At 33.9% G+C, this 19,480-nt stretch overlaps 1 protein-coding gene and 1 pseudogene across 2 annotated transcripts in view; both read left to right on the forward strand.

Annotated features, from left to right (window-relative positions):
* IL1RAPL1 (interleukin 1 receptor accessory protein like 1) overlaps nt 1-19,480 on the forward strand; it is a 1,227,390-nt gene that overhangs the window by 498,143 nt on the left and 709,767 nt on the right. The window lies entirely within an intron of this gene.
* On the forward strand, nt 11,739-11,857 carry LOC120598462 (uncharacterized; annotated as a pseudogene).

Here is a 19,480-nt window from a genome sequence, read left to right on the forward strand (position 1 = left end):
TTACAGATGTGAAGTGGTATCTCATTGTGGTTTTGATTTGCATTTTCCTAATAGCTAGTGAAGTCGAGCAACTTCTCATATGTCTGCTGGCCATTTGTATGTCTTCTTGGGAGAAGTGTCTGTTCAGGTCTCTGCCCAATTTTTTAATTGGATCCTTTGTTCTTTTGATGTCGAGTTGTATGAATTCTTGATAAATTTTAGATGTTAGCCCCTTACTGGAGGCATTGTTTGCAAATATCTTCTCCCATTCAGTTGGCTGCCTCTTTGTTTAATTGATGGTTTCTTTTGCTCTGCATAAGCTTTTCAGTTTGATGTTGTCCCATTCATTTATTTTTGTGTTTGCTTTCTTTGCCTTTGAGGTCAAATTCACAAAATCCTCTGTAAAACCAAAGTCCATAAGTTTAGTATCTATGTTTTCTCCTATGCAGTTTATTGTTTCACATCTGATTTGTAGATCTTTGATCTATTTTGAGTTAATGTTGGTGTATGGTAACAGATAGCAGTCTAGTGTCATTCTTTTGCATGGAGCTTTCCAATTTTCCCAGCACCATTTATTGAAGAGGCTTTCTTTTCCTCCATAGTATGTTTTTGACTCCTTTATCAAAAATTATTTTCTCATATATGTGTGGATTTATTTCTGGGCTCTGAATTTTGTTCCATTTGTCTGTGTGTCTGTTTTTTTGGTTTTTTTTTTTTGCCAATACCATGCTGTTTATTATTTTCACTTTGACAAGATACAGCATCTTTTTATGATTAAAACATTGAATAAAACAGGTATAGAAGGAAAATACCTCAACATAATAAAGGCCGTATATGACAAACCCTCAGCTAATATCATACTTAATAGTGAAAAACTGAAACCTTTCCCCTAAGAACAGGAACAAGACAAGAATGTGCATTCTCACCACCCTTATCCAATATAGTATTGGGAGTCATAACTACGGCAGCCAGGCAAGAGAAAAGAATAGAAGGCATCTAAATCGGAAATGAAGAAGATAAATTGTCGCTTTTTGCAAATAAAATGATTCTTTGTATAGAAAACCCTAAAGATGCCACCAAAAAACTATTATAAATGATAAATACAGTATAGTTGCAGCTTTCAAAATCGATGTACAAAAGTTTATTGCATTTCTATATACTAACAATGAAATTTCAGAAAAAAAAGAAAAATGCATTTCTATATACTAACAATGAAATTTCAGAAAAAAAAGAAAAAAATTATTTTGCAATGGCAACAAAAGGAATAAAATACCTAAGAATAAACTTAACAAAGCATGTAAAGGACCTATACACAGAAAACTGTAAGACATTATTAAAAGAAATTGAAGAAGACACAAAGAAATGGAAAGATAGCCTGTGTTCATGGATTGGAAGAATCAACATACTTAAAATGGCCATATTACCCAAAACAATATATAGATCAAAACCCCAATGGTATTTTTTAAAGAAACAGAACAAAATGATTGGATTTGTATGGAATCACAAAAGACTCCAAATAGCCAAAGCCATCCTGAGAAAAAAGAACAAGGCTGGAGGTATCACACTACCTGACTTCAAATTATACTACAAAGTAACCATCATTACATCTATAAAGTGAATGAATTCACAATTCAGATTTAGATGTAAAGTGGCTGTAAAGTGAATTGATTCACAAAATCATCAGGAAAAATTTACTAACCACTTAAAGCTCTAGTATTCTTACTAGGGGTGATATAGCGAGACCACCATTCTAATAGTCTCTTGCGGTTTCAGGCATTAAAGATAAAATAATGTGTTTAGAAATACTAATTACAGTCCAGCACTACTTTACGATGGATATACATTCTGACAAATGCATCGTTAGATTATTTTGTTGTGCGAACATCATCGAGTGTACTTACACAAACTTAAACGGTATAGCCTACTACACACCTAGGCTATATCATATAGCCTATTGCTCCTAGGCTATAAGCCTGTACAGCATGTTACTGTACAAAACAACATGAGATTAAATCAAACACAAGAGAAATCAATGCAGTTAAGAGACACTGTAAACATGAGATGTATGAGGCTGCTGCTGGAGTAACCTGGCATACTGTTTTATGGCAAACTTTTTTTTATAAGTAGAAAGAATACACTCTAAAATAATGATAGATAGTATAGTTTAGTAAGTACTTAAGTCAGTAACATAGTTGTTTATTTTTATAAGTATTGCATACTGTACATAATTATATGTACTATCCTTTTATATGACTGGCAGTGAGTAGGGTCTTTACACCAGCATCACCACTAAGACACTAAGACATGAATAATGTGTTGCATTACACTGTCACCAGGTGATAGGAATTTTTCAGTTTCATTATAATTTTATGGGACCACTGCCTTATGCATACGTGGTCTGTTGTTGACCAAAATACAGGAGTGTATTCCTTTAATTTTTGTACATATCATGAGGGGAAAGTGTTGACTCTTTCCTTATTGGCATTTAAAACTTTCAAGACATTTATGACTTCATTTTGAAGGTCAATCTATAGTTGGATTTTTTAAATCCTTGAATGTATTTGTCCTTTATCCACACTTATCTATGTTGATCCAGTGGCAAAGGACTGTTAATGATTCACAGCATTGTCACTTATCAACAACTGACTAAGAAAATAGCCAAAATATTATAAATTCCTTATTTGGCTTAGCATGGAGGTCTCTTTTCATCTAGCCAAGCATTCTGCAACTTAAGAACTCCAGGCTATTTTATTTTTCATATAATTGAATAGTGCCCTCCTTTTCATTTTTTATTAAAAATTATTGAGGTGACATTGATTAATAAAATCAAATACGTTTCAAGTGTACAATTCAACAGTACGTCATATATAGCATTGTGTGTTCACCGGCCAAAATTAGATTTCCTTCCATTACTAAATATTTGACCCTTTTCACTCCTCTCTACCTCCTCCCTCCCCCCATTCCCCATGGTAACCACTAATGCACGGTCTGTGTCCATGAGTCTCATTTTGTTTTTTGATAGTTCCAGTGAGTGAATATTCCAAAAATGATAATTCATCCTCTTGGAGTAAAATATAGAATTTCCAGTTACATTTGGTGCTTTCCATCATAAGTGGCCCAAATCAGCTGGTCCTTCTCCTATTCACTTGAGAGGAATAAAAGACCTATTACATGCACGACATCAATGAAGAGTAATTCTTCCTAGATGCTCGATGGGTGTTCATTTCCTTCCCCCATCTTACTTTACCCCGCTTCACATTCTTTGCTTACTTAAGTGTTAAAAAAATATGACTTACTTGACTACCAGTGTATTAAAATAACATTTTATTCTAAAAATGTCAAAGCATTAGTAACACAGATTTTTAAAGTCAAATTTACTACATCTTGGTGGTAATTGGAAATTGTGGCTGATTAGTCTGATGTACCTTTGCATTGGAATCTGTGATAGTTAAGAGCAACATTTAACCATCTGTCATGTCAGCCACTGCTGAGAGGAAAGCAATGTTCTATATGCATATTCAACTGCTGCATGATGTGTTGCTGCATTTCATGTTACATATAGTTGCCTAGTGCCTACTCAGAGCAATAAATCTTAATGCTAGGTTCTTGTCATTTTTCATAATAACTGAAAAAATATACGGTTTTCTATTTTATTGAATGAATTTGAATTCATGGAGGGCATCGAATTGTGCATACTCTCTAGTTTATGTGCCTATATATGCTGGGAATGTGGATAAGTTGACCTTCCTGGGCAAATTAATCACAGGATCTTGTCTTCTATTTTGAAAATGTGAATGTTTCTGTCTCTCTTTACCATGACTTAATGTAATACACTGATTCCCACCCCTCTACAGTATCAGGAGGGACATTTTTGGCTTATGCTCTCATTAGTTTCTCTAATTTTAAGGAGGGAAGGCAAACCTAACCAGTTATTCAGAGTATTAGCACTTCAGGGACTGTTCTGGCCCAAACAGCCTTGAATTTGAAGTCTCTAATAATAAAATTTAGGTGGGATGGCCCTGAGGATATGTAGTCTTTTTATTCCTCTGGATCAGTGGCTCTCAGATTGGTGGGCGCCAATCACCTGGGGGACTTGGTAAAACCCAAAGGCCAGGACCCGATCTTACTCCAGGGTGGGCAATGCTAATACACACTGAAGTTTGAACGCCACTGCTCGAGATGTTCAACCCCCCTCCCCCTCAAAAAGATATATGATTTGACCAAGATAGAAGCTCAGAGGACATGAGTTGTCCCATCAGCCTGTTGTCCTTGATCCCCAGCCACTGTCATAAAACTTGACTGAACTCTCTCGGGCCTGTTGGCTTTATTAGAGGGAGACTGTATAAGAAATAGATGATTGGTTAAAGAAGCAGTGGTACATACATATAATGGAATATTACTCAGCCATAAGAAGAGATGAGATACTGCCATTTGCGACAACATGGATGGACCTCAAGATAATCATGCTAAGTGAAATAAGCCAGACAGAACAAGTTGAAAATCACATGATATCACTTATATGTGGAATATAAAACTAAAAGCAAAAAATGAACAGGACAAATAGAGACTCAGGGACATGTACAGTGGACTAGTGGTTACCAGAGGGGCAGGGGAAGGGGTAAAAGGTGTCAAATATGTGGTGACAGAAAGAAATCTAACTATGGGAGGTGAACACACAGTATAAATATATATATGCCTTACTGTTAAAGTGTACAGCTGAAACTTATTGGATTTATCTAACCAATGTCACAATAAATGAATGAATGAATGAATGTTTAAAAATTCCCAAGAGGGGGAGAAAATAAAGTAAGTTTTGAACTCGTGTAGTTCTCCAGCTTTGAGTTAGACTTTTTTCTGTCACCACATATTTGACCACCTTTACCTTGTCTACCTCCTCCCTCCTCTCCCACCCCCTACCCTCTGGTAACCATTAGTCCATTGTCCATGTCATGAAATAGCTGGACTAGAACCCTGGACTCCAGACATTGAAATCAAGTTCTTCTTTGCTCTAAGCATTCGGTTAGCTTTGTAAAAGTAGCATGCCTATTTATAAGTTGTAAGTTTCTCACAACAGCAAACCAAGGAGTTCATTTGCACAACCCTCTCTTTACTGTATAATATTCTAGTAAAACAAACAAATAAACAACTTAATGTATATACATCTTTGAATTACCTAAGTACTGTCATTGCATAATCATAGCTTAGTCATTAAAGCCTTTGGGATCTTCATTCTGAATAGGAATTCTGATGAGAGTACTCTCTGAGTGATCTGGAACAAGTTACCGAACCTAGTTTCTTTGCCTGCTAGATGGAATTTTTAACAATAATGACCTTATGGGGTTGCTCTGATTATTCAATAAAGATAATGTGTGGGAAATACTTAGTACAGTGCCTAGGGCATAATAGTAACTGCTCAATAATATCAGAAACTATAGGCAAGGGAAGTATTGTTAGGAAAAAACTGAGGCAAAGATAGGGTGAGGGGATTGGCCTAATATTACATAGCTGGTATGTAATATATTTGTTCTTTTTACAAAAATTTTAAAGATATTTTTTAATTTTTTTTAGAGTTGACATTCAGTATTATTTTATATTAGTCAAGTGTATAGCACAGCAGTTAGATATTTATATAATTTTCAGATTGATCCCCCAATTAGTCTGGTACCACCCTGGCAGTATACATAGTTATTATAAATTTATTGACTAATCATTTATTTGTTCTTAACATGAGAGCTTGCCTCTTGTATCAGAGCTGACCTGGTAAGTCTCTAATACCATGAAGGAAGGAATTTACTTAGGTCTAGGCTATGTGGAAGGAGCAGGCAGTTTGAGAGGAATCTCAAATTGAAGATAACACTCACTGTGTCAATTACACTCAGCCATAAAATCCTTAAACTACTTCACACTGCTTAATGCTTACTTTGGCCTGAGGTAGATTGAGATTTTTTTCAAAAAAATTACACACGAACACACACACACACACACACACAAACATACGCATACAGGGTAGGAGGGGTCATTGCCAAATATCAAATATGTTTTTTTTTTCCCTTCTCTGCACAAATCTTATAATGTTGATATGAACAGTATACTTAAGGCATAATTCTTTATGGTGAAATTTAGTAATGCAAATAACATCTACTACTATTTGGGTAAGAATTACAAAAGCACTCCATAGAGTTTATTTGTTTTCCCTTCGAAACACACTTATCAAGTGATACCAAAAGTGAATTAACTTTAAATTGTTCTAAATTTTTTTGAGATTTTTACTTTCTTCACTTAAGTTCTCCTGAGTAGGTAGTAGATACATGTGCTTTACTCTTCCTCTACTTGATTCTTCCCTTAGTACTTCTTCTACTTTAAAGTGAGGGAATTTTAACTTTAAATGTCTATTCTATTTAATAATGGTTTCCTCTTTTTTTGTTAATTAATGTATCTAAAATTTTAAATTGTTTGAAAAAGAAATAATTTCTTTTTATAGCTTCTTAAATATTATATGCACGATTAGGAAAAGCAGCTGCTATTGGCTTGCCAAAACTAAAAGTTAAAATGTATGATGATAATGTTGATGTAATTTGTGACCTTTTACAAGCCACTTTGCCCTTTGAAATTAAGTGTGCCAGAATCTACAAACATACTGTATTGAATAGATTACCCTAACGTTTTTGTTGACTTTTAATAAGAACTCTTTAAAACAACTGTGAAATGTTATTTTTTAGCTTTTTTTCAATAAAAATCACTGAAGCCATTTTAATTTGTACATTTGACTGCTCTATAAAATTTTCCTTCATGTGCTTCCATATCTTACTACTTTACAAACACACACACACAAAGCTGAATCCATAAGCTATCAGGTTTTCCCTGTGATAACTAGAATGTATTAGCACATCCCGTCAACCATACATTATTACTTCCAAAGCTGATTCAGCTCTTTTAAAAATAACCTTTGATTTTATATTAAGAGAACTTGTCACCCTTCAATGTATGGTGTCAGAATGACAGTAGTGATTTCACTAGAAAAATAAATGTCAGTGGTTAAATCTTGCTGGTCCACAAAAATTCTCCAGTTGCTAAATTGCATTTTACCTTCACCTACAAATATTTAATAGGAGAACTGACAGTTGACGGCTAAGTAAAACTGTATCAATTTTGTGCAGTAACTGGACAGATTCGCATTTGAAAGATGTTAAAAAGACTATGAGAGAATTAAGAAATGTCAAAATGGCATTCCTTAACATTTAATATTTTTAATATTATTACTTATGTTTTTGTTTAAATTATTAAGGCTATACTGAATAATAACAACAGAAGTTTTTCCAGGAGCATCGTGTAGGAGCCTTTTAAACACAATGTAAAATTGAGACTAATTTCCCAGCCTAGCACTGATTCCAGTCTCAAGACAATATAAGGGAACTCTGGAAAGGGTGTAAGGGTATTATGTATTTTCTAAGTGCATCTGGTTGCCCATCTCTTGCAGCCAGCTTCGGAAGGGCAGGCAGCAGCAGTGGATTTCTGTGGTCACCCATTTCTCCAGATTCCCTGAGCAGTATGAGGGAGAGGAAAGCAAAGTTGTCCAGAAAACCTGGCATCACAGGGAAAGTCTTTTTTCAAATATCTTCTTGCCCTCAGAGAAAATTTTATGGAGTATGATGATAAGCAGAAGAAAAGAATGACAGGTAATAAGGGATTAAGAAGAGTCTTGAGAGTTACTAATGAGAAAAACGATAGGAAATGGTAAAAATTAGGGCAGACATGCTAAAGAGAAGAATAATCTTAGAATTGTAATAAAACTCAATAATTACAACTACATACTTTTTTCCTTGTCTTTATCTTATGATTTCATGTTTATTCTTTATTTACCTTGATTTGTCTATTTTTATTCTCATATTACTGAATATATGTTTATAAGCCACTTTAATTAGTATGGTTTTGCTTAGTTATACTATGGTAATATACAATCGCCGGATTTCATTGCCTTTTAATGGAATTGGTTTATCTATGTCTCATGTTACATGCTATGTGACAGCTGTGGCTATGGTCTATGTCTCTTCTTAATTCTTAGATCCAGGGTAAAGGAATAACCACTATCAGGGGCATGACATTTTCATAACATAGGGAAAAGGACAATGGTGGAAATGTGAAATGGATTTCAAAATGTGTGCTTGGACATGACTTGAAAAAATAATATAATCTACTCTAACACCAAAATTCTTTCTGGAATGAGATGTAGTATAGTAACATTAACTTTAAATCGATGTGTGTAAAGCGTTACCATTAAGCTGGAAATCTAATTAATAATGGTAAAGGTAGTTTTAGTTCATTAAATTATTATCCAGCATCTACAATATCAAAGACACCAGAAAGAAGCAAAGATTAATAAATGCCTGTATGCCGTATTTAAAATTCTATTATTTAAATGAGGAATACAGCGAAAGATACAAACCAATATACATGCATCCACTGGTGAGTGCCTTCTTCAGGGATAAAAGAGGTGCGATTTTGCAGAAAGTGAGTTAGAAAAACTGTGAAGCACTGAGTTCTGGAAACTTTAGGATAGTTTCTATGTGAAAAACTGTTAGAAGATGATAGTATTAAAAATGATACAGTGATAATAGATGGCTTTTATTGAGCATTTGCTATATATCAAACACTTTATATATTTAAATATTTTTGGCATAGTTTCACAATAAATTTTTCACATATGTACAATTATCTTTCTCATCTTACAGATAAGAATACAAAGACAGACACATAGGAGACTATTATTACTTATAAAGTCACTGAGTATGTATGGATGAAGTGAAACACGAAAGTGAAAAGTTGTTTGTAAAACATAATAATAGTATTAGTGTATGTGTATATATATTTACGTATTTATATACATGGAAAGTTCCCATCTTATTTTCTTGCAATTATGTGAATGTTTTCATGGCCTAAGCGCAAAGAAATTTTTCAACAGATGCAATCAAAGGCTATTTGCAGGCCCATCTGCAGCATCCAGCTCAGGTGACCAGTGAAGACTGTGCCAGTGAGCCCTACAGGACACTTACATAAAGCACTCTGCTAAGACTAAGAGACATAGCTACTCTACCCAATACATAAAAGCAGACACAGGGACACAGCCAAAATGGGATAACAAAGAAACATCTCCCAAATGAAAGAACAGAACAAAGCTCCAGAAAAAGATCTAAACATAATGGAGACAAGCAATCTACCAGATACAGAATTCAAAACACTGGGTATAAGGATGCTCAGTAATCTCAGTGAGAGTTTGAACAAAGAGATAGGAAACAAAACTGGAGATAGAAAATAGAACCAGCCAGAAATGAATACAATAACTGAAATAAAGAGTACATTAGAGGGAATTGACAGTAGATTACATGAAGTAGAGGACCGAATCAGCAATTTAGAAGATAAGGTAGCAGAAAACACCCAATCATAATAGCAAATAGAAAAAAGAATTTAAAAAAATGAGGATAGTTTAAGAGGCCTCTAGGACAACATCAAGAGGACAACATTCACATCATAGGGGTACCAGAAGGAGAAGAGGGAGAGCAAAGAATTGAAAATCTATTTGAAGAAATAACGACAGAAAACTTTCCTAACCTAGTGAAGGAAATAGACATACAGGCCCAGAGAGCACAGAGTTTCCCAAACAAGATGAACCTGAAGAGGCCCACACCAAGACACATCATAATTAAAATGCCAAAGATTAAAGACAAAGAGAGAATCCTAAAATCAGCAAGAGAAAAGCTGTTAGTTACCTACAAGGGAGCTCCCATAAAACAGTCAGCAGATTTCTCAACAGAAACTTTGCAGGCCAGAAGGGATTGGCACTAATTATTCAAAGTGATGAAAAGCAAGGTCCTACAACCAAGATTACTTTACCCAGCAAGGGTATCATTTAGAACCGAAGGACAGGTAAAAGAGTTTCCCAAACAAGAAAAAGCTAAAGGACTTCACTGACACCAAACCGGTATTACAGCAAATGATAGAGGGACTGCTTTAAGAAGGAGAGGAGGAAAAAAGAAAAAGATGAATAATAAAATGGAAATAACTACACATCTATCAACAATTTCTTTAAATGTAAATGGAGTAAATGCTCCAATCAAAAGATATAAGATGACTGAATGGGTAAGAAAATATGACCCTTACATATGCTGCCTACAAGTGATTCACTTCAAATCAAAAGACACACACAGACTGAAAGCAAAGGGATGGAAAAAGATGTTTCATGAAAACGTAAACAAGTAAACAAAAAAAAAAAACAGGTAACAATACTCACACCAGACAAAATAGACTTTAAAACAAAGGCTATAACAAGAGACAATGCAGGACCCAGTAATTTTACTTCTGGTTGGTTATTTGAAGAAATTCAAGATACTACTTTGAAGGGACAGGTGCATCCATATTTTTGTTGCAATATTATTTACCATAGCCAAGATATGGAGGCAACCTAGGTGTCCATCAATGGATGAATTGATAAAGAAGACGTGGTACGTATATACAATGGAATATTTCTCAGCCATAAAAAAAATAATGAAATCTTTCCATCTGCAACAATATGGATGGACCTAGAGGATATTATGCCAAGTGAAATAAGTCAGACAAAGGCAAATGCCATATGATCTCACTTATATGTGGAATCTAAAGAACAAAGTAAATTAACAAACAGAACAGAAACAAACTCCTGGATACAGAGAACATTCTTATGGTTGCTAGATGGGAGCGGAGTTGGGGAGATGGGTGAAAAAGGGGAAGAGATTAAGAAGTACAAATGGTAGTTACAAAATAGTCATGGTGATGTAAAGTATAGCATAAAGAATATAGTCAATAATATTGTAATAACTACGGTGTCAAATAGGTATTAGATTTGTTGGGGTGATCACTGCATAAGTTATATAAATGTCTAATCACTATGGTGTACACCTGAAACTAGTATGTCAACTAATTGAAAAATAAAAAAAGATATTTAAAAAATATTTAAAATATGTAACTGCCAAATCAGTAGCTAGTAAAGAGTAAGGATAAAAACTTTGAGTACTCATGTACCTCCCCGAAAAAAAAGTAAGAAAGAGAAAATAAAATTGAAAAACAATTTAAATTGAATAATGGGAAAGTACCCCAAAAGAGGCTATTTGCAAAGCAATTTCAATAAAACTTACAAACACGACTCTTAAGGGTATAATCAATTGATAAAATGCTACATTTCTTTATAAGAACTATTAAGGAAAAATAAAGCAGTATGACTGTTGATGGTGTTTTAATATTTTGACAAAGTGATCATTTTATTCTTACCATTAAAGTAAAACTCTGGCATTATATCTTGTTGAACCCACCTCCACTCTTTTCCTATATCCTGTATGTGAGGAACAGAAGTTTGAAGGGAAAAAGTGTAAGGAGGCAAAGATTTCTATATACAGGTTTATTAATGAGCAAATTATGGGCATTGTATCTTCTATGTGAAAAACATAATATTCAGGGAAAAACCGCTATAATGAATTATTGTTCATTTATGTATTTGTTACCCTAGAGATCTTTTGTAAATTTTCCATTGTTCTAAAGCAGTAAACTCTTCTCTATTTTGTAAATGTTATACCTGTATTATTTAAAAAGGACCATTTTTTTGTTTGTTTGGAACATAGTGTCAATATCCAGAATGCATGATAAAAGACAACAGAGAATATTTAATAAATTAACAGTTATTGGGGAATATGCTAGTATTTCACAAACTAAAACTATATAGTGAAAGGATATTAGTCTACGGCCATGCCACCCTGAACAAGCCCGATCCCATCTGATCTCGGAAGCTAAGCAAGGTTGGACCTGGTTAGTGCTTGGATGGGAGACCACCTAGGAAGACCAGGTGCTTTAGGCATAAAAAATAAAAAATAAGGGATCGTAAGCTGACAAGTTCCTTGCAATCTGTGTGGACAAAGGTTGCCTTTCCTTAAAAAAAAAAAAAAAAAAAAAAGATAGTAGATTATTTTTTGTAGTTTTTACAGACTTTTTAAAAATTTTGTGTTAAAAATACCAATTTTAATAGTTTTTTTAAAGCCTTGTATAACATCTATTCAGTTGGAACAGGAAACCTTAAAATAAGTGAGGTTTTGATTTATGTGTTTATTTGATTTGCTTCTGACAGAGAATGGTATTTAAGTTGCCAATTTTGATTTATTTTATATAAAATATTTAAATAATTTAGGATAATGTAACTAGTAATCTTGTCCAATCTTATTTTTAAAAGTAACTTTTAAAGTTACTTTTATAATTTAATTTTTTATTTTTTAATTTAATTTAATTTTATTTTATTTTTTATTTTTATTAAGATAAAAAGTAACAGAAAATAGATTGGGTTCTCTCATGTGAAGTACTTGGAAAGACACATCATTTCTGATATAATCTCTCCCCAATGTATAACTTTAACCTAGTTATGAGAATACATCACACAAATACAGACTGAGGTATATGCTACAGAATAACTGACCAGGACTTTTTAAGTTTCACGGTCAGGAAAGACAAAGAAAGACTGTGGAACTGTCATCCATTGGAGGAAACTCAGATATCCAACTAATGCAATGTGGGATAAGTTGGATCCTGGATCAGAAAAGAACCTTAGTGGGAAATATGGTGCATTTTCAATAAGATAGGTAAATCATTTCATCATATTGTATCAAATGTAATTTTCTAGTTTTAATCATTGCTTTATGGCTATGTAAAACTATAATATTAGGGGAAAAAAGCCTAAAGAAATATATAACTTAGGGAACAAACATAAAACTACAACCTCTGGAATCAGAAAAAATGAAACTTTGTTTTTATTTGAAGATTTCTATACCTTCCGTGGAGCTAATTAATGTCCACAAACTTAGTGTCTACTATGCAAGGCATTCTACAAGGTGCTGTATGAGACAGGGAATATGGTATTGGAAGGAAATTTAACTTTGGATGGTGAACACACAATGCAGTATACATATAACACGTTATTGGACTGTACACTTGAAACCTATGTAATTTTATTTACTAATGTCACCCCAATAATTTTAATTAAAAAAAGAGCTTGGATTTCAATATGTGAGGATGAAATTGAGACACCAATTGAGAGACCAGCTGGCCGTTGGGCATATGAGTCTGGTGCTTCTGAATTACTGCCGTTGTTTCTTCTCTAGTCTCCTATCTACCGGTCTTGCCTCACTACAATTTTCACTTCATACTGCCATTAACTTTGTGAGGCACAGAACTGATCATGTGGCTCTTTCGCTCAAAATCCTTTGATCAGTTAAGACTGACTATACAATCAAGGCTAAATGCCTTAACATAGCAATAAAAATGAGCCACAATTGGATTAATTTAAGACTTATTTCTCATTCGTCTCCATAATCATATGAATATACCATTGTTCCCCCCAAAACCACAAGATAAAATTCAATTCTCCTCAACATTTTGTTTGTACTAATCTAAATTCTGCAACCATGTGTCCCAGATTCAAATACTTTCTTTGATCATCATATCAGATAGCGTGATTTTTCATGTCTTTCAATGTTTGTGTTTAGATATTACATTATTTTAGAGTTGAACATATGTCATCACTGGTACTCACCAAAATATCTTCATTAAAGATATCTACTCCCTGCCTCCCTGCTTCCATTTGGTAACCACTAAACCGTTGTTCGTGTCCATGAGTCTCTGTTTGTTTGTTTTGTTTGTTTGTTGCTTTTAGTTTTATATCCCACATAGGAGCGAAATCATATGGTTCTCAACTTTTTCCATCCAATTTATCTCATTTAGCATGATAATCACAAAGTCCATCCATATGGTCACAAATGGCAGTATTTCATCTTTTCTTATGGCTAGCATTCCATTTTATATATGTACCACATATTTATCCAATCATCTATCAAAAGACACTTTGATTGTTTCCATGTCTTGGCCACCATGAATACTGCTTCAGTGAACATCAGGGTACATATATCTTCACAGATAAATGTTTTTAATTTTTTTGGGTAGAGACCCAGAAGAGTGATTGCTAGATCATATGGTAACTCTATTCTTAATTTTTTTGAGGAAACCCCATACCGTTTTTTGGAAATCCAAGCTCTTGATCGTCCCCCAGAACCACTTATCACGTCATTCCTTCAACATCTCATTTAATTGAACCATCATTTTTCTAGTTATTCAGGTTGAAAATTTTAAAATAATTTTTGATGCCTTTCTCCCTCTCTCACACCTACCATTTCTTCTACAAGAAAATCCTATTGTCTCTTGTAAAAACATATCCAAAATGTAACCACTTGTCATCAGTTTCATCATATTTCACCTGGGTGAATGCAAGAACCCTCACTTAAGTGACTCCCAACTTTTGCTTTGCTCCCCGTCTATTCATTCTCAACTCAGCTGCTGAAGTGATTTTGCTAAAACAGAGATCTGTGTGTGTCATTTCCTTCCTCAAAACCCTCCATAGTCCTCTAATCTTACTATGAAAAAAAGCCAAAATACAAACTACAGGGGTTGGTCAGGCCTTAAAGTCTTGGCCTGGCCTGATCTCATCTACTCCCATTCTCCCTCATGTTTGGTCTCTTTCAGCAACACTGGCCTTTAGGCTTTTCCACAAGCACTTCAAGAACGTTCCTGCCTCTGGGACTTGGCACTTGCTGTTTTCCGTGGCTGAACTCTTCTTCCAAATATCTTTATGTTTCACTCCTTCACTTCCTTCAACTCTTGAGTCAGGTCACCCTGTAGATAAGGCATTTCCAGGCTACTCTATCTAAAATCTGAAACCCACTTCCAGTCTCTATACTCCTCCTGTGATTTTCTTTTTAGCAGTTATCACCATCATAATACAGTTTTTGCTCATGCGTTTTGTTTTTTGTCTCTCACACACTCATCCAATTAGAATACAAACCTCATTAAGGCACCAATTTTTGTTTCTAATATCTCTATAGTAAATGCCATATTATAAATCAATATTTGTTAGATAAATTTAATAAGAAATAGTAACTAGAACCAGCCCTGTTTTTCTTACTAATGCCCTAATCGAACATATTTTTTTAGCACTTTTTATGTGCTAGGACTTGAACCTAAGTATACAGTGCATTTTAGGATCTCTTAGGTTCTTGTGGAACAGGCATAAAAAAAAGATATAGTTCAATGTCATAAGAGGAAGGGAAATCTGGATTTATACTCTCTAGTTTCAGGAAAATATCTCACAGCCTTTAATCTTAATTTTGTTCTTCTAGCACTATGCTATAAAAGCAGTAGAGCAAATGACCAACTGGAAGTTGTTTAGCTTGTTTTACAGAAGTGACCCAACTAAGAAGGAAAAAAAAAATCAAGGCTATAATCTTTAGTTCTGTTTGAGATCTTAGTTATAAAATACACTCATCTTTCCATCCAATTCAGATGGTTTTCTATAAGGCAGGTCACAATCCCTGACAAGTAGCCATTCTGAGGAAGTCTGGCACAATTCTGAATTATATTTCTTCAGACTTAAAGTTCTGGCAATTCCTTTACATAAGCGGACTCTGAGAGTGTGGGAGACACAGAATGAGAATATGTTGGAAGCAATTTTTCTTTCTCTTTCATTTTCTTCTGAATCAGTCCATAGCCCAAGGATTCTGAGAAGTAACAAAATTGGCTGTTATGGGATATGCTCACTTTCCCATTTCAACACCAGCAGTTTAAATCTCTTGAGCATGTTAAGATTTTTATTTGAGCTCAGAAATATTTTGATTCAAATATCTGTAGATATAAAAGAGACAGAAAAAATGCTCACAGTTAAAACGTATGACTGTATTAATAAAGAAATCTTGGATTTGGGATTCTTAGTTACTGTTTTCTAGAGGGCGTGGTTGGAATTTGGGGGTATATGTATATTTTGTTGCCAAGATTGGGGTGATATTACCACAGTGACCAAAACTATGATGAAATTCCCATTTATATGAGTAATGGGTTGTACCCTGTCTACCACAAAAGGAAAAATTGCCTCGACAAATTCATCATTGTTATGCTTTCTTGCCATAGTTTATTCTTTTCTACATTCTGCGGAAGTTCTTTAGGTCTTGTGGCTTCATCAATCATAAACTGTTTATTATTTCAGAATCATAAGAATATTTTTTAAAGAGGCCAATTAGTGCTTTTATTAATCTTACCAACAAAGGAAAATAGATATGAAATATTACTGATATGTACTGCAGCCATGACAGAAATCTCTCAAAGTATGTGATCACTGCCAGTGGAGCAAAACTTTTTAGGGATAGAGCAGTACTGTTTTTATATTCAATGAAGATAAGTCAGACAACAAAGGTACCTTTTTGTCAATTAAAGTAGTCCACCTGGGACATGAATCATCCCTTTGTCCATCATCTCCGCGTTGTATACTCTCCCCTCCTGTCAGCCATTTAGTAGTAGCCATCTTGGTTATCAGATGGCTATTGCGGTATTGCAGAGGTTGTGTTCAAATAACTCTTTTTTACTTAATAATGCCACATTCACCTACTTTTGTTATAGTATATTGTTATAATTGTTCTATTTTTGTATTAGTTATTGTTATTAATCTCTTACTGTACCTAATTAATAAATTAAGCTTTATTATAGTTATATGTATAGGGAAAAAACAGTATATATAGGGTTCGGTACTATCTGTAGTTTCAGGCATCCACTGGGGGTCTTGGAATGTATCCTCCACAGATAAGGAGGAACTGCTGTACCATATGGTAGAATTTTGTAAGACTTTTTTGTAGTGCTGTTCAATTATTCAGTTACTCCTCCATTTGAGAGTTTGTCTCAGAGAGAGTATATGCATACATATACACATATATGTAAACATGTATATACATTTACATTCATGTATGTATATTTGTATTTATGATAGATGCATATATCAAATTTTCATAAAGTACATACATAAACATAATGTAGACATATACATATATAAATATACACATACATATACTATATACAATATTTGTATATTATATATAATCTCTGGACAATATAAAGATTTTCCAGATTTTCAAATTATTTTGTATGGTGACTGTTTAGGTCTTTTGGTAGAAGGATTATAAGTTAATGAATCATTGAGCATTCCTCTATTCTCATGAGAATATGATATTTCAATGATATACAGTCACCAAAGCATGGTATATCCTCAAATGAGTTCACTATTGCTACCTCTGTTACCGAGGTAAAGACACACTCTCCTAGGCAAAGACACAATAAATCGAGTCCCTTATTTGGAGTAAAAACAAACATCAGTCTTTAAAAAGAGATGTTTTACTCAATATATAAATTGTTTAAAAATTGAATTTTTCATGTAACTGCCCATTTAAGGACTCTAGGATGGCCCTTTGTTTTTGAAAAAAAATTATTTATAAAGTATTAAAACCCTTTTACTCTCTTAGCAGGATACCTTCTTCTCCACTTAACAACAACAACAACAACAACAACAAACACATTTTAAACAATTGTATTCCCCTTTGTCAGTCTGAGTCAGCTGAAATCTTTGGAGTTATCAACCTCTTTCAATAACCTGAGATAGCAATTGCATAGTAGATAACTGGAATGTAGTTTATTCCAAGCGAATGACTCTCTGAAGCCTTTGGGATGGTTATATTTATTCTGATAGGTATAGACCTAACATTCTCATGAAAAGAACAGGCTGTAGTTCCAGGTAGCTGGCTAATTCCATATTCTTCTTGGTATAATTTTAAAATTTTAGATGCTACAGCTGTCTCCTTCCTACCAAAACCAGCACTCTAAAATCTTGCCTTGCTTGATAATCATTTTTCTCTATAATTTCTTTATCACTGATATTTACTTAAGAACAGAAAAAATAATCTATTTAGACCAGAAAATATCAAACAACTATGATGACCGTGTTATATGATCAAAATATTTTGTACACTCCCCACAAGATATTTATGATACTTACAGTAGCCATTGGGTAAAAAATGCATAATGACAAAAATCTATTATGCTTTAATAGTACATCATCTACATATGTTTAAAAATACTTCTACGTGCTTTTTATCTAGTCTGTTTGGAGTTTCAGAACCCTTTCAATAATTAGGATGCCTTTTCTTAGGTCTCTATGTTGAAGCATGAGAACCAGTGATTTAGAATGATTGATATCAGATGGATAACATTTAGGTGTCCCAGGATCCACCCTATTTGATAGTTGATCTATTTTCCAAAGAAATGTGATAGAGTGTGAAAATAAGAAAGACCTTCTCTGTCACCAATTGGTACATCATCTAATTGTTCTCTGGACTCATTTTCGACCAGAGACCCTTTGAAATAGGGAAATAGATGTGACTGATAGAGATAGAATAATAAGAAAATGTCAGATTTGAAGGGGATCTGAACAATCATGTAGCCCAATCTCCCTTTTTTAAAACTAATAATCCGAAGAGGTTAAGTATCTTCTTAAGGTCACACAAGTTGTTGATGGCAAAACCAGGCCTAAAACTGGATTATACAAACTGTGAAAGCATCTTGAAATACAGCAAGCACTATAGCAGAATCAGGTAATTCAGTTGCAGATTTATCCAGAAGATGGAGATGTGGAGACTAAAATTATCACACATTTGCAGACTCATTGATTATAATGTAGTTTATGCACTTTTACAAGTACAAGCATGTAGCTTGGCATCAGAAGTGGAAAGGAAAGTAGATTGTGGTTGAATGAATGCTGAATTTGGGGTCAGAATTGCTCTAAGTCTTAGTGCTACCTCCAACTGCATATGTGACCTATGGCATATCCCTTAAATATTCCTGACCCTCTATATTTTTCTGTAACAATAGGAATGATAATACATTCTCTGACTACCGTTTAAGAAGGTTTGAGAGAGTCAAATTGATATTTGAAAATACTTTGTTAATCTGTATGCAACGTGAGGCAAAGACGTATAGGAGTCCCCTCTTATTTGTGGGATATATGTTCCAAGACACCTTAGTGGATGCCTGAAACCACAGGTAGTACCAAACCCTATATGCTCTATATATTTTATACATATATATTATATATATGTTTATATCTATATTTATATATGAATACATGTTTTTCTCTATACATATATATCTATAATAAATTTTAATTTATAAATTAGGCACAGTAAAAGATTAAGAACAATAAGCAATAATAAACAGTTGTAACAATGCACTGTAATAAAAGCTATGTGAATCTGATCTCTCTCGATCTCTCTCATAACCAATCTGATAATTAAGACAACTACTAAATGACTAACAAGAGGGGAGCATCTTCAGCGCAGAGTTACTGGACAAAAGGATGATTCATGTCCCAGGTGGGATAGAGCAGGAGAAATTTCATCACACTAATCAGTATGGTGTACAATTTAAAACTTATGAATTATTTATTGCTGGAATTTTCCATTTAATATTTTGGACTGCCACTGACCATGGGTAACTGAAACCATGTAAAGCAGAACCACCTCTGTGCCGTGCATTGTGCACCATCCTGGGAATACTGTACTGAACAAAATAG

This window comes from Pteropus medius, unplaced genomic scaffold, assembly GCF_902729225.1.
Source record: "Pteropus medius unplaced genomic scaffold, Ma_sr-lr_union100, whole genome shotgun sequence".
Classification (NCBI taxonomy): domain Eukaryota; kingdom Metazoa; phylum Chordata; class Mammalia; order Chiroptera; family Pteropodidae; genus Pteropus; species Pteropus medius.